This window comes from Vidua macroura, chromosome 8, assembly GCF_024509145.1.
Source record: "Vidua macroura isolate BioBank_ID:100142 chromosome 8, ASM2450914v1, whole genome shotgun sequence".
Lineage (NCBI taxonomy): Eukaryota > Metazoa > Chordata > Aves > Passeriformes > Viduidae > Vidua > Vidua macroura.
The window spans coordinates 28,645,892-28,659,967 of record NC_071578.1 but is presented as its reverse complement, the minus strand read 5'-3'; the positions used below and the strand labels follow the sequence as shown (position 1 = coordinate 28,659,967).

Here is a 14,076-nt window from a genome sequence, read left to right as displayed (position 1 = left end):
CCCTGGCTGGGGGGAAACCACCCACTGAACCAGGTCAAACAGCTCCCCTGCCTGGGGCCTCAACCATGAGCTTCTGTCCAGGGGATGCTAAGTCATCCCTCGTCTCTAAGGAACACGGGGTCTGATGCCTGTTTTCACTTGGGGGAAAATAATCACCTTGTTCATTAAGCTCCTTAATATAACTGGGAGTATGCTCCATATAAAACTAGAGAGAGCAAAGAGCAGGTGCCTATCATAAATAATGACATGAGACACCAAAGCTTTGCAAACTATTTGCAAACACAGAACAAAGACTTCAGAAGAGGTCTGTGTACTAGAAGCATATAATGCTTTAACACTTTATTTAAAGTGTAGTATCAGACCCTGGAAAAGCTTTTAACTCATGAGAAACAACATGATTAGTGTCTTGCAAACTATTAAAAATGCCATTCTATGGTAATCCATCTTTTAAATCAATTTTGAAAGGTAGTATATTTTTCTTTAGGAATGGAAAAGAAAAAATTAATTTTAACAGGCCATTCCTCCCCCACCCCTCCAAGAATGGAGGAATATTTACATAGAATAGAAAGCTGAAGTTACACAACAGACACCGCTGGAAATTTTTCTCAACAGTCTTCATTTTGCCAGACTCCTGCCTTCAAGTGGTCTTTTATTGCTCCTATCCTCAAATTCCTCACTCCACGCTTTGGCAGAGTTTCGCCTCCCCAGTCTTTGTCCACAGCTACGCCAGCAAGCCTCCAGCTTTATTGCTACTATTGTGTGTGACACTTCAGTAAACAAAACAAAATTCCTCCAAGCAAAAGTACATGTGTGCCAGTGCAAATGCATTGACACCAACTTCTCCCAGGCAAGAAATATTTCAAATAATGAAGCCATTTAAGTGTGTAGGCCTCTCCTGAAAATTGAGTGTTACATTTAACGTCTAGGGCAGCTCTTCAGACTACAGCTATGCATCCAGCTTGTTTACAGGATGAACAGCCTTAAGTAACAGAAATACCAAAATACCACTACTCTAAAAATAGCCAGACAACTGGGCAACACCAGGGCAGAAGACAGTCATTCTTAACGAGTGGCTGATTAAGATCTGAATAGCCCAAGAGTATTACAGAACTCCAGCCATTCAAACAAAAAGACAAAAGAGACCCAGCATTTTTGAGGGACAAGTTATGAGAGTGTCTGTCCCAAAAGTACCAACAAAAGCCCACTGAGCTATGTGAGAAGTTAAAAAACAAAGAAACTCCAAACAACATATTAAAACATAGAAGTTGGTATGTTCTCATCTGAAAGAAACATAGACCTATAAAACAAGTGAATTAAGCAAAAAGGTCAAGTAAGGCTTCCTACTAATATGAAAAAAGGATAATTAAATTGAAACCATTTATTTAATGCTCATAAATAAATTAGGAAATACTGTGTGTACAGTTTTAGGAGTGGACATTCCCTCACCAAAGTAGATGATTGGTAATGGCCAAGAGAGACTTGAAACAGGCTCGAACTATTGCCATGGAAAAGCAACATTAAGGCTAAAAGCATGGAGCAAATGCTCAGGAGTAAGGCACATGCAAAGGAGCTCGACTGAATAATAAAGGAAATTCAGCACTTGGGCACTCGGTGCTGTTGGCTTACCACTTGAAAAGAACTCTCATCCTCTGGCCAATACAACTCGGAGCACTCACTTCTCCTCCCAGTGTCTAAACCACAGGAGGAAAAAGCTACTCGTGTATTAAGGCAGAAAGCAATGAGCCATTTCCTACTGCAGACTCCTGAGTATTCTCAGAGGTATCACTCAAGAACAACATGTAGTTTTTCTCATTTGGGGCTTGACTTTTTTCTTGTTTTTTTGGCTGAAATTAGACTGCAGCATCATTTTCTCTGAACAAGATTTCACCCAGCTAACTTGGGCATGATCAAAAACCTACTCAGAGCATCATAAAACTCAACATGGGCTGCAAGCAATTAATAGTGTCTTCAGAGGAGACATATCCTGAGGCTCTGGGCATTCTGGGGGATCTGTTTGCTGTGAACAAACAACTGATTATGAAAAGTCCCTAGGAGGAGCCAGAGCCACTGCCTATATGTGTGCACACATTTGAAAGACTCTGTCTTCTCAGCATTTTTTCACTCTTGACTTTCTCCATTACTGGCACCTACCTCCAAACCACCTTTAGAAGAATTTCTGTTCAACTCAGGACATGAGAAGGAAGCTGAGAAAAAGCAAACACTTGTTGCACTGTTCTGCACACTGTTCCCTCCAGGGAAGGCAGTTTACACACAGCCCCTCACTCTTGTCACAGTTTGGTTGCTGCCATGCTGTCACCTGAGGAGCATTAACTGCCAGAGCACTGCTCTTCAACAACTGTGGGATGTGCAGCCAGCAATCCCCTCCTCACTTCTCTCCACCATTTATAGTGACACACTTACATACACACACACACACGCAGGCAGACACACAGACATTCACAAAGCAGAGACTGAGTAACACACCGACCTTACACACACAGAAACTGAAGAAATGCAGCACAGCATCTGGTAAAGCAGAGAAAAGAACCTTGTTTCTCAAAGATTTCAGGATAGCTCAAAAGAAAACATCAATGTCTGCAACAGGCTAGTTAAAATGGCTCTAAGAGTGAAATATCTGTTTGATGTAAGCCTCAAATTAAAAGAAATGAGATGCACTTGTACATGAATCATAGCTGAATCCCACATTTGGATCTCCTAGCAGCTTTGAAACATCCCAGCAGAACACTGAAAATTCATGTTCAGAATGCCCAGAATTAAGTGAAAATTAGCCAGAAACATCAGATAAGCTTTAAAAAATAGATTACCTGTACAACATTACGTTTGGAGAAATAAACTATTGATGACTGGATTTCGGACCACTGACAGAGGAAATGAAGTTGAAAAGACTTCTCTTAAAGCATAAGCAAAGAGGGAAGACAAGGAAGAGGTAACAGATCATATGGCAATTTAAACAGAAAAGTGACCAGATTTCAAGGGAGAAGGGGAAGGCCAAGGTGGAGAAGAAAACCTGAAAAGAAGAAATGAGAATGAATTAATTGTAATCACCAAGACACTCCATTTCAGTTACACAACTTTAGTTACCACCATGATTAGCTTAAATTCCTTCTTTTACTTCTAAAAAGAGCCTTTAGGGACATTTTGCAAATACAGTCAGCCACAAAAAGGCACATGCCATGCAGCCCTTGTGCTGCCTCTTGGGCAGCTGCTCTTCAGCCTTTAGCCCAAGCAGCCACCCAAAGCAAGGCAATCTCTCAGCAGGACACAAAGGCTGTTATGGCTTATTTTTTTTCAGCACGGACACAACAAATTCACAGTTCATGACTTAAATGTCTGTTGCCTTTGAATCTCAAAGCACAAACACAGAATCACAATGCCTGGGAATGAAAATAAAAAATACAGAGAAGAAAAAAGCTATAGTATTGTAAGATCAGCTTAATAAAGGACCTAGGAAACAGCCACAACATTCCTATCAGAAATAACACCACTGTGTCTTCACTGCACACCGACTCATACTCAGGGTTGCAATTCTGATATATAAGTCATGAGATAATTTTAGTTTCTCACACACACATTCTCAAACAAGTCCTTGTGACTGTGTTTTTCTAAATAAAAAACATCATCTGACTCGTGAGCTGAAGTTCACTCCTCAGGCTCAGCCTTCCTTGCAGTGCTCCCACATCCAACCCCTGGCTACTGCTGCACCTTTCGGTGTCTGATTGCTCTGACCGACTGCACCCCACTGTGTGAGCTGGTTTGGACACAGCCACTGCAAGCATGAATGCTGTGACTGGACCAGGAGGATGCAGTTAGTCTGCAGCAAAGATTAATGCACTATAAAGGCCTGAGTGAGCAGGACAAACAGACCCATCCTCTTAGGAATCAGGATGGAATTAAATGTTATCGGAGAGATAAAAAGAGCTACCTCCCAACAGGACATCAGACATCTGGTGACTAAAGCCAAAGAGAGCTCATGGAATATTTTTGATTACCATTACAAATACTTTGCTTTCCCTGCTTTAGTACCACACTCTGTGAAATGAATTTTCCCCAAGAATGTTTTCCTTTCTCAGATTATTATATTTTTAGAGGTTATTTCAACTATATTCCTGGTGAACAGGTAGCATTTTTTGTTTGTTTGCTCTGTTTTTTCTAAACAAAGAGAAAAACGGCAAGTCCAATAAAGAAACATCTAAACTGTCTTCTTGAGAGCTATTCAAGCAGCAACAGCTTCACAAATTAGATTAAAATGATGACAACCCAGTAAAACTCCAGTCTAAGAGTCCACAGGAATACTGATTCAAGGGCTCTTACAAAAAAGAACTCCAGTACCAGCAGACCATTTTCACTGCCTAGTTTTTCTTCCCATGTACCAGACACGGATTACATTGCTTACAACAGCTAGATACTAAATAAGAAAAAGGTCCTGAACTCTTTTTTGAAGCTGTAAGAAGTCATTTTCTTATACAGCATTAGCTCATTAACACACACCCATCTCTACATCTTGAGCTTGAAATTTGAAAGATCAAAACATATTTTAAAGTCATGATAATATTAAGCGTATGAAATTTGACTCAAAATTGCTATGTTATCAACAAGCTTCTGCCACTGACTAAACATGCCTATTTCTTTTATTATTTTTTAGAAGCACAAGGTATAAATTACTTCCCAGCACCACTGCTGTGCAGGCTACAGTCTCCAGGAGCGAAAAGTCAAATAGAGAAACAAGGAAAGTAGTGTTTCCATCTTCCTTCTAAACCCACTAGGGATGCACCTAACCAACAAAAACATTATCCATCAATCCAGCAACTGGTTCTGAATACTAAAACCTTCTAGATGCTTTTACACCAACAGTTTGTTGTGTGAATACCGAATCACATTTTAATCATGTAATAATCGACCACTTCTTAGCTTTTAGCGTGGCAATATGTATAGGGCACTCTGAGAGCTGTTTATCTTACATTAGAAGGTCATTCCTATTCACAGATATTGAATTGTTTTCACCAGTATAACAGGCAGTTTGCAGCTGATTTGGGAAGAGAACCTTCATCTCCTGAAGAACAGTGACTTAAAAACTTCTGCTTTTCCTTGCATGGAGGGGTTCAGAGCAAGCAAACACTGCCCACACTGTTCCTCTGCAAGGAACATTTCTTTGTGATATACTTTGAAATAAAAACACCAAACACCTGAAAGATGCCCAGTGTTGCCTTTCAAATCAAGAAATCATTCCTGAGTTGTTCTCAGATGAATTTTCTCTGCATCACTTCTGTCCATCTGTCTCTCCCAGTATTACATTAATACCAAAACTCACCTCTGGGAAATTAATCACCTATTGAGCATCTCTGCAATGTGAATTTCAGCAGTCACTCTGATAAATTGCATTCTGTGTCCCAAAAATTGAGTTTAAATAGATAGATGGGCATCAGAGTAGAACACTCTCAGTCTCCAGTTTACCTGCAGATGCAGTGCAGGGCACATTGCAAGGTATCTGCTTGCTAGAAGCTCCTAAAAATCCGAAATCAATACATTAACTAATTCCAATTTTCACTGAAAGATTGTGACAAATCTGTGCTCTCAAGTAATTTAATTACAGCAATAAGTTTATATAACAACATTCCAGGGCTTGAAATTTCAGTTTTACTATAGTTACTGCCAAGCACACTCACTGGATGTTAAGCCCCTTGACAATTCCCTTCATATTACAACTGTGTTGGTATTCTACCCCTCCCTTGACTGGCCAAGTGTAAGCAAACCACTGCTCTTCACAGAAAATACAGCACAGCCTGATCACAACCAGAAAAGCCCAAAATCTTCCTACTCTTACAGGAATGACCCAAGTTCAAATCACTCTTGTGTAAGTGTAGTTACAGTACAGTGCCCACTGCTGGCTCCTTTGCTACCTAGAATTTCCTTAAAAATATCCACCAATGTGGCCATAAATACATTTTATCTTCCTCTGAGCCAGTATAAATCCATGAGTTTAAGCTCTGGTGGCTGCAGGCACACACCCCCGAGCACAAACGAGATAAAAGGCTCAAGCAAACGTGACTTTGAAAGCCTCCTTGCCTGTCACCTACCCTGCAGAATTAATGGCTGGGGCTGTTTTCTCAAGTGGCAGCAGTCTGGGAGAAGTGACTCCAGCAAATGAGGGATTTGCTGCCAGCTGCTGGCACAAGGGGTGCTGTGGGTTTGTGCGTGTCTAACTGCTGGGATCAGAGAGAACCAACACCATCTCCTGTGGCCGAGCTTCAAATGGCCTGGGATGGTCTTTGTCCATTTATTTATTGCAAAACAGGGAGGAGTCATCTATGCTTCAGTCAGCTGCTCCAGAAACAAAAGAAATAAACAAACTTGTGATCTAAACACAACGGTTCTTTAATTTTTAAAGTACACAGTTGTGGGGTTTGGGGGAATTTTTCTTCAGAATATAAGAAACAATATGCACTGACAGTTTCTCATTTACAGAGAAAGTTAATAAAAAGCAGATGGAGGTCATAATACAGCAACTACAATACGTGTTGTAATTAATCTGGCACTCCAAACACAATGTCAGCAAGAGACTCACTTTAAATCTCTAAGTAAATTACAGACTGATTGCCTCAGCAACACATTACAGAAATTATTGACCATTTACAAAGTTGCACTGAGGTGCAACAAATCCTTCAGCTCAACAGGTACTCTGTAGGTTAATTAGGAAGCTTAGCACTGAGTACCTAAAGTGAATACCTGGGAGAAGTACTTAAACTAAAAAGACTCCTTGCCTCAATATATTCACAAGCCAAATATCATAAACACAGAAAACAGCAGAATTTTTTCACCTTTACATCTCACCGTGAGGAGAGCAGCCACTGGCCAAAGAAAAAATGGATAATTCACATGCATGCACACATTTCAAATGGCAAAATAGGCAAATATTGTCAGTCTTGGCAAGCTATAAAAAAACTAGACTAGAAGAAAGTGAGGCATAGGAAGTTTGGGCCTCCAGACAGAGTATGTCCACTCAGAAAAATGGTGGCAGTGCTGTTCCATTTGAAATGCTGGAAAAATCAAAGAAAATCAGCGTTGTTTCAAATTCTACATCCACAGTTGGAAGAAAAAAAAAAATAAAAATCCCTGTGCTACTTTTCCAGTAACTGTTTCTCTAAAGAAAAAAATAATTACAATCCCTTTCCAGCCATCTCCTACAAATATTTCATGTCCCACCAATTTGCATCAGGAAAATGCAGTGACAGCTGTGGACAACCAACATATGTCAGCTGAAAATTGTCCCCACAGTTTAGCTGTCTAAATACTTGTGGGAGAATACAAATTTTCCATTAACTGTAGTAAAAGCAAATTCTAGCTCACAAGTATAGCAAATAAACCCCTAAAATTGGTAATAAATGTAATAAATGTATGTTATAAATAGTTGACTGCAACTGATTTTACTAGGGTAAATTTCAACCAGCATTAACACTAAGGAGTTTTGTAAATACTTGTGTATTATACCAGGTATGAGAGTTACTGCAAAAATTACCAGCAAACACTAGGCTTAAAAATTGGATAATTTCTTGAGAGAAAGCACAAAATAGGACACAGCACTCCCCATACTCCACCATGCCAGTCTAACTCCTGAATGCCAATGCTGGGCATACGGTTTATGTCAATATTTTAGTTAGCAGCTATGGCCTCACATACCTCACTCTCTGGATAACCTTTAGTCTGCCCATGGGGGAAAAAAACCCCCAAACAACAAACAAACAAACAAACAAAACCAAAAAACCCCACCCAAAACAAACAAACAAACAAAACAACAAAAAAACCAAAACTTGCATCATTAGGGTGATTAAGGCACTGGCAACTGCAAGAAGTCAGCAAGATAAAAATCCATATTCTTATCAGGAAGTAGAGAGCACCACCTCTCCCCACAGCTCTTGCTCACATCTTTTCCCTGCCAGCAGATGAGAGCAGAACAGCAAAGGGCACCACTTGCAGATACAGGTTTAGAAATTGCAGTTTAGGCACTCAGGTCCAAGTTAGCAGATGTTCATTTTCAGCTGATGTTGGCAATGAGTGAGGTTAAAGTTTTAGTTGTAAAAATAACAGAAGATGGAGCAGAAAATATGTAAAAAATATCTGTGTCTGTTAATGTATGTTAGGAAGAAAAGAAAAAAAGAGTTAATGGCCAAGAGTCTCTTCTTGATAATTTCTTCATTTGGGCTGATATGCTGCTTACACTGCTAAGAAGCAATTTTCAATATAATGAGTCAGCTGATTAAAAGCATAACCCATTTTGTAGTAGCTTTCTTATCTTTGTCTGGCATTCCACCAGTAATTCATGCTATAAATGAACTTCTCTGTAGTAGTTTCTTTTGTTTCATTTTTTTTCCCCAACCCCATCACTCTGGAACTTTCATCTTTAATTACGGAACTCAAAATCTGCTCCCCTCCCAAATGCACCCGTGTACACTGTCATGGCATTCCTACAGGGATTCCTTCTTGCAGCATCCTTCAGTAAGCAAATCCACAAGAAGAAAATAAAAAAAATTATGCACCCAAATAGCCACTTTCAGAATTTCTTTCCTTCACAGAAAGCACACATTCAATCTGACAATTCAGATTTCTTTGATGTGACCAAATGTGTGTGCATGAGCGAAGTCAATTCCCCTTTGTAACCTCCACATGACAGAGGCAGGAGAGTTGAGCATGAGCTTTACTGCTCACTGCACTCAGGGCAGTAGCAACAGCAGAGGGGAACTAGACACAGCAATTTGCACACCTATAGCTACAAATTTACTGCTGGAAATCTCCGTGGGAGCTGTTTGGCATTAGAGGATTTTAAGCCAATTCCACAAAAAAGCTTGCACTTTCCTGAAGCCCAGTATTTTCACAGCTTGCTTTCTTGGCTACTACTCTCCTCCAGCACTGCAAAATCAAGTTTACATTATTTGACATTGCACTGGACACAAATCCAATCAGCTGGATGAAAGCTGTACTCAAAATTAATCCTTTTTATTGCCATCTTGGTTTACTTGCACACATTCTAACACTGTTTTGTGATTTTTTTTTTTAGTATAAATTGCCAGTATCCTCAACTCCCATGGACTAGAAATTCATATTTTGCGTTCCTGGTATTTTAAGTCATCCATATGTTTTGATGCAAAACAAGACATCTGGTAATCTTTAACAAATTTAAATTGCAGCCATCAAAACTGCAACTTTATGGAAGCTGCACAAAGACATCAAATGGGAATAGTAACATGTTAGACACTGAATCACTGGTCTAGGACAGTAATTAAAGTACACATCAATACAACAGCATTTACCAGCTTTTCCCTAGGATATTCATTAAGAGCCTCAGAATTGTGTCTGATCTAATTTCCAAGACAAGGATATGTATTGGAAATCCATGCCAGATACCTATGAACACAAGGCTGTAATCCTCCCCTCCACCTTTTGGAATAAGCATTTTCATCACCTTCCTCCTTTGCACCTCCCATCTGTTTTCCCATTTACACCATCTTTGTCACTAATCTCTATTATTCTATTCTTTCAAAACCCTCATTTCTTTAAGACTCCCACTCTAACCTCATGTTTCCTGCCATCCCACCTACCTCTTTCCAACTGGCTTCAGTCTCCTCATCAGCCTCTCATTTCCTCTCTGTGTCTCTCCCCATTCCACTTCATTCCCAACTTTGTCCTTTCCCACAGCTTTGTTCCCATTAACAAGAGCTCATTTGCCTTTCCCTTTCACAGGAGTTAATACAGGGAGAACACGTTGCCAACAGCCCTCTGAGACTGGCCATGGTTGGTGAGCATTGCCAGATGGTTTTGGTCTCCCCCAGCTAAATGAAACCAATTCCAAAGCCAAAACTACCAGTGTGCTTAATAAGCATTTATCATAAAAACACAGATTTTTTAAAACATTAAAAATCTGGACCAAGAAAATTACCAAAACACTAGCTATGCATTAGATTTTGTTCTCTTTAGATCTGACTTCCTTTACAGACAAAATAATCTTGCCAAATAATCAAGGAATTAAATGACCAGCACAGTTTTATGCAAGGTTAAGTTTGTACAGATGAAAAGTTTAAAATTCTAAAAACTGCATTACAGCTGTTTTTCAGATATTCCCTCCTACTGCTACTTCAGGAAAATCATATGATTCAAATTACAGTTTCCAGAGGAAGTCATTAAAGAGACTAGAATTTCTATCAATGATGGTTTTGTAAGTTTGCACTTCGCCTTTGGCACGGACTCTGTCTATATTTAGAATGCACAGTATAAAGAATACTTGAAATCAAAGCAGCACACAAAAATATCAGGATTTTACTAGTAATACATCCAATTTGCAGGGAGAGGATGATACTCATGGAGCCTGTAATTTCAGAAGGTTTATAGGACTTAATCAGGGTTGGAGCAGGGAATGCAGTATCCAGCCCTACCTGCAAATGCTCCAGTCCCCAGGAAAGGCTCTTCGGGAAGTTACAGAAACACTGTTTCAAGAAACTAGAAACACTATAATTCTTTTGGTCAGCAACAGAATATCACACATTAGGTATAATTGCTTCGAAGTATAAAAATGTAGTGTTCTCACCAGTAATATTCAAGGTCATATGATCTTTTTCTCTTCAAACTGTGACGAGACTCTTAAGTAGATTTCTGTCATGCATCTTTGTTTCTCTGTGCTTTTGAGAGCTGGAGGGTTCTGGCCTCCTCCACTCAAGCCATTTTTTGTTCCAAATCAAAACAAGAATTCAAATCCTGTTTACTAACCTGACATATCATTGCCACTCACTGAACAATGCTCAATTGTGCTTAATGCATAATTGGTGTGTTGAAATGAGCACCCTCAGTTATTTATATTAGTGTCAGATATTTTCATACAGTAATGCATTATTTTGGTAGCAAGAACTTCTCAGCATCCCTTTATGCCTTCTCAACTATTAGGATTGAAACACATGGTAGCAGGAGTATGTCATACTCAAAAAAAGATGAAACATGTCACTTGCCCTTTTTTAACACTTCTCCAACCAAACCCAAGAAAAAGCACATGGTGACAAAAGAACAAAAATGTACGAGCACTTAAGTATGGGCACTTAAAACCAAGAGTTCATCTTCCCTCATGAAAAATACTCGAGAGGATGAACAATCTCTTCTCTAAAGGAAAAAGTACTAAACTAATACAAATAGCATTGGTTTTGCTGCAACAAGGTCAAGTACAAAAATAAGTTTAATGCCACTCTAAAGAACAGAAAAAACTTGCAATTTCTGAGACCATGTGCCAGATCTGACTGAAATTTTATTTTATGAAGCAACTGCATAGATAAGAAACCATGTTATTCCCCCCTCCCCAAACACTGCCAGCATTCTCAAGAAAAATTGCAGAGCACCCTTTATCTCCTGGCATAGGCAACTCTCAATTCCATTGCAGAATCATATGTGCAATTCATCTACTTCAAAGATATGAGCAGAATTTTTTTTTAAGAAATCTACTTATATACACAGTCCTTAGCTGGACAATTGCATAATAGGGAGAATCTTTTTTCCTGTTTTTAGTGAAGTCAAATAAGAGCTGCAAAGGAATTTTGCTGAACACACAGAGAGCTGACACAGAATACCCAAACCAATGGTTCTGTTGTCATGGGCACCAACAAGGAAAAGGCATTTAAATGCCAAGATTGAGAAAACCTTTACTGAACTGGTATAAGGTCAGACCCACAACTTTACACCTTGGGAACCAAAATTAAGCAGCTTTAGGAAAAATTCTGCTGACAAAAGAGCACTGGCCCCCACACCCCAGTGGTCCTGAATGCCCCCTGCATCAGTGGGACTGGCACCAGGGCATGCCAGGCTGCAGGGGTGAGCTGCCTAGCAGGGAGCTATGGAGGCAGGGCACAGGCTGGAAGCATGCAGCAAGGCAGGAGAGAGAGGGAAGACCACAATTGTGCTGTTTGCCAGCTCTGAAAACAATCATGTCTCCCCTGATTTTGTTTCTAGCAGAAGTAGTTACCCGTCTTGTCTTTGCAAGTGCTTGGAAAAGGCACAAGCGAGTGCACCTATATCATTACTCACAACATGTGGAATAAGGCTGTCCTGGGATTGGGTGATCAAAACCCATTGTGCCTACTGCTCTTACATTAAGGTGTCTCAAACTGGTGCACTGGGATCCCCTTTCCATTTGCAGCTGGGAAAGACTCATGAAGTGAACTCCAAAGCCCATCTTGCAGCACCTTTCTGTTGCCCACTGTGTAACCAGGTGAAAAGCTCCTCTCCTGAGGGAACAGGTGCCCACAGCAGCCATCAAACCACCACCTCCCTTGCCTCACTGCACCAGGTATGGACAGGGAACTATTTCCTTGACTTTAAGGGTGGGGAGCCACATGAGCAAGGGAAGGCACTGGAGCAGCAGCAGGCTCTGAGTGGCTGGCAGAGCTCCAGCTGGGATGAAGTACATTACTTTCTCTGTAAGAATGACTTGGTTACACAGTGGGCCAAGTTACAAGTTGAGCCAACACTTCTGTTGATGTGCACACTGAAATCAGCGCTGAGACTAAACAAGTTAAACCTTGAAAATAGGCCAATACAGAAGTTACCTCTGTTTTCAAGTGCTTAAGCATCCAGGCACTGCAGAGGTTTAGATGCTCTATTCTCTCCATCCCTCTACATCCCTTCATCCCTAGCTAAAGACCAGGAACAGGAAGTCATCACTCCATACACGTTTGGTTCCTAGCAAGAGTTAGGGTACAGCCTTCCAGTTGGCACAATTTTCAAAAGTATCTTAGTGGGTGAGAAGCTCAAGTTTGTCAGAAAAGCTCCACATATCACTGCAGGTTTCCAATGGCCTGATTAATTCCCCTACCCCTTTTCTTAAATTAGAGTTTAAGGCTCTAAACCAATTAAGTGGCTATTCATAGCACTGAATTTCAGGTAGGCAAATTAGTTGCTTATATCCTACATTCACTCAGTCAGGTGTGGTTTTGGGGTTTTATTGTAACTAGAAACAGCACACAAAGATATGAAAGTAGGTCAAGAGCAGGAGCTGACCCAACCTATGCAAAACAACTGAGAGTCCCTGGTTCATGAACAGCACTTGGTAGTCCTGGGATGCTGTGTGACCTTCCCAGGTGGGGCTGATTCAGCTTTTAAGACATTAGGTGCAACGTAAACTCAGTGCCTTGTTGCATTTAAAGAAACACAAAACATCAATTCCTTCTACAGTAGTTTACAGTAAAGAGTGTTTTCCTTTCAGATTGATAAATCAGCAAAACAGGTAAGTAGCGCAGGCACACAAGCAATTCCAGCACATGAAGTTCTGCTTCCTATTATTAACAACATTTTAACACACTTTTAGAGGTTATATATGGCTATAAATGAAAAGATTGCAGTTTTAGAAGTGAATGAAATTACTGGAGGACTTTTAATCCCAATAACATAAGTACTTTTACCCCACAATTTACATGGGCATAGTCTTTAGAAAAGTAGCAGAATTCACTTCTATATTGAAAGAATTAAGAACACATCAACTGTAACTAAGAAAGGCAGCTTCTGTAAGAAAATGTTTTCATGCAACTTAAATCATCTCCAAAATCCACAACCTTTAATTCCTGCGGTTTTTCCACAACACAGCTAGTTCCAAATAACTTTTTAACAAAATTAAAATCAGGCATAAGATATATACAACATGAAAAAGGAAAACAATTAACTAATGCCTCTTTGGCCTAGAAGAAGGAAGTCATTTAAGGAAATCACTAAAAATCTCTGTTATGGCTGCAACTATATCAAGAAAGAGGAACATGTATGTAGAGCCATAAAAAAAGGAAAACACTAAAGACCTAAAAGAATAAGGCGATCCTAACTGTCATTATTCTGTGTAGAATCACAGGATCTTTAAGGCTGGAAAAGACCTCCAAGATCATGAAGTCCAACCTTTGACTGAACGCCACCTTGTCAATTTAGCCATGGCAGTGAGTGCCATGACTGCTTGGGGTTTTTTTGAACAAATAGCCTAAACTATTAGGCATTTTCTAGTTGCTCTTATGTTTATTTGACTGAACGAGGACTTGGCTAATTTCTTGG

At 39.9% G+C, this 14,076-nt stretch overlaps 1 protein-coding gene across 3 annotated transcripts in view; it reads right to left on the bottom strand.

The window, feature by feature from the left end:
- Positions 1-14,076, bottom strand: part of BICC1 (BicC family RNA binding protein 1) — a 90,229-nt gene that overhangs the window by 25,156 nt on the left and 50,997 nt on the right. The window contains exon 1 of one of the 3 annotated variants that reach the window (XM_053983530.1): positions 2,826-2,940. The exons of the other annotated variants lie outside the window; for them this stretch is intronic. The gene's annotated coding sequence lies outside the window, so the exon portion shown is untranslated. Of the gene's footprint in view, positions 1-2,825; positions 2,941-14,076 lie in introns of those variants that run through there. 3 annotated transcript variants of the gene reach the window in all.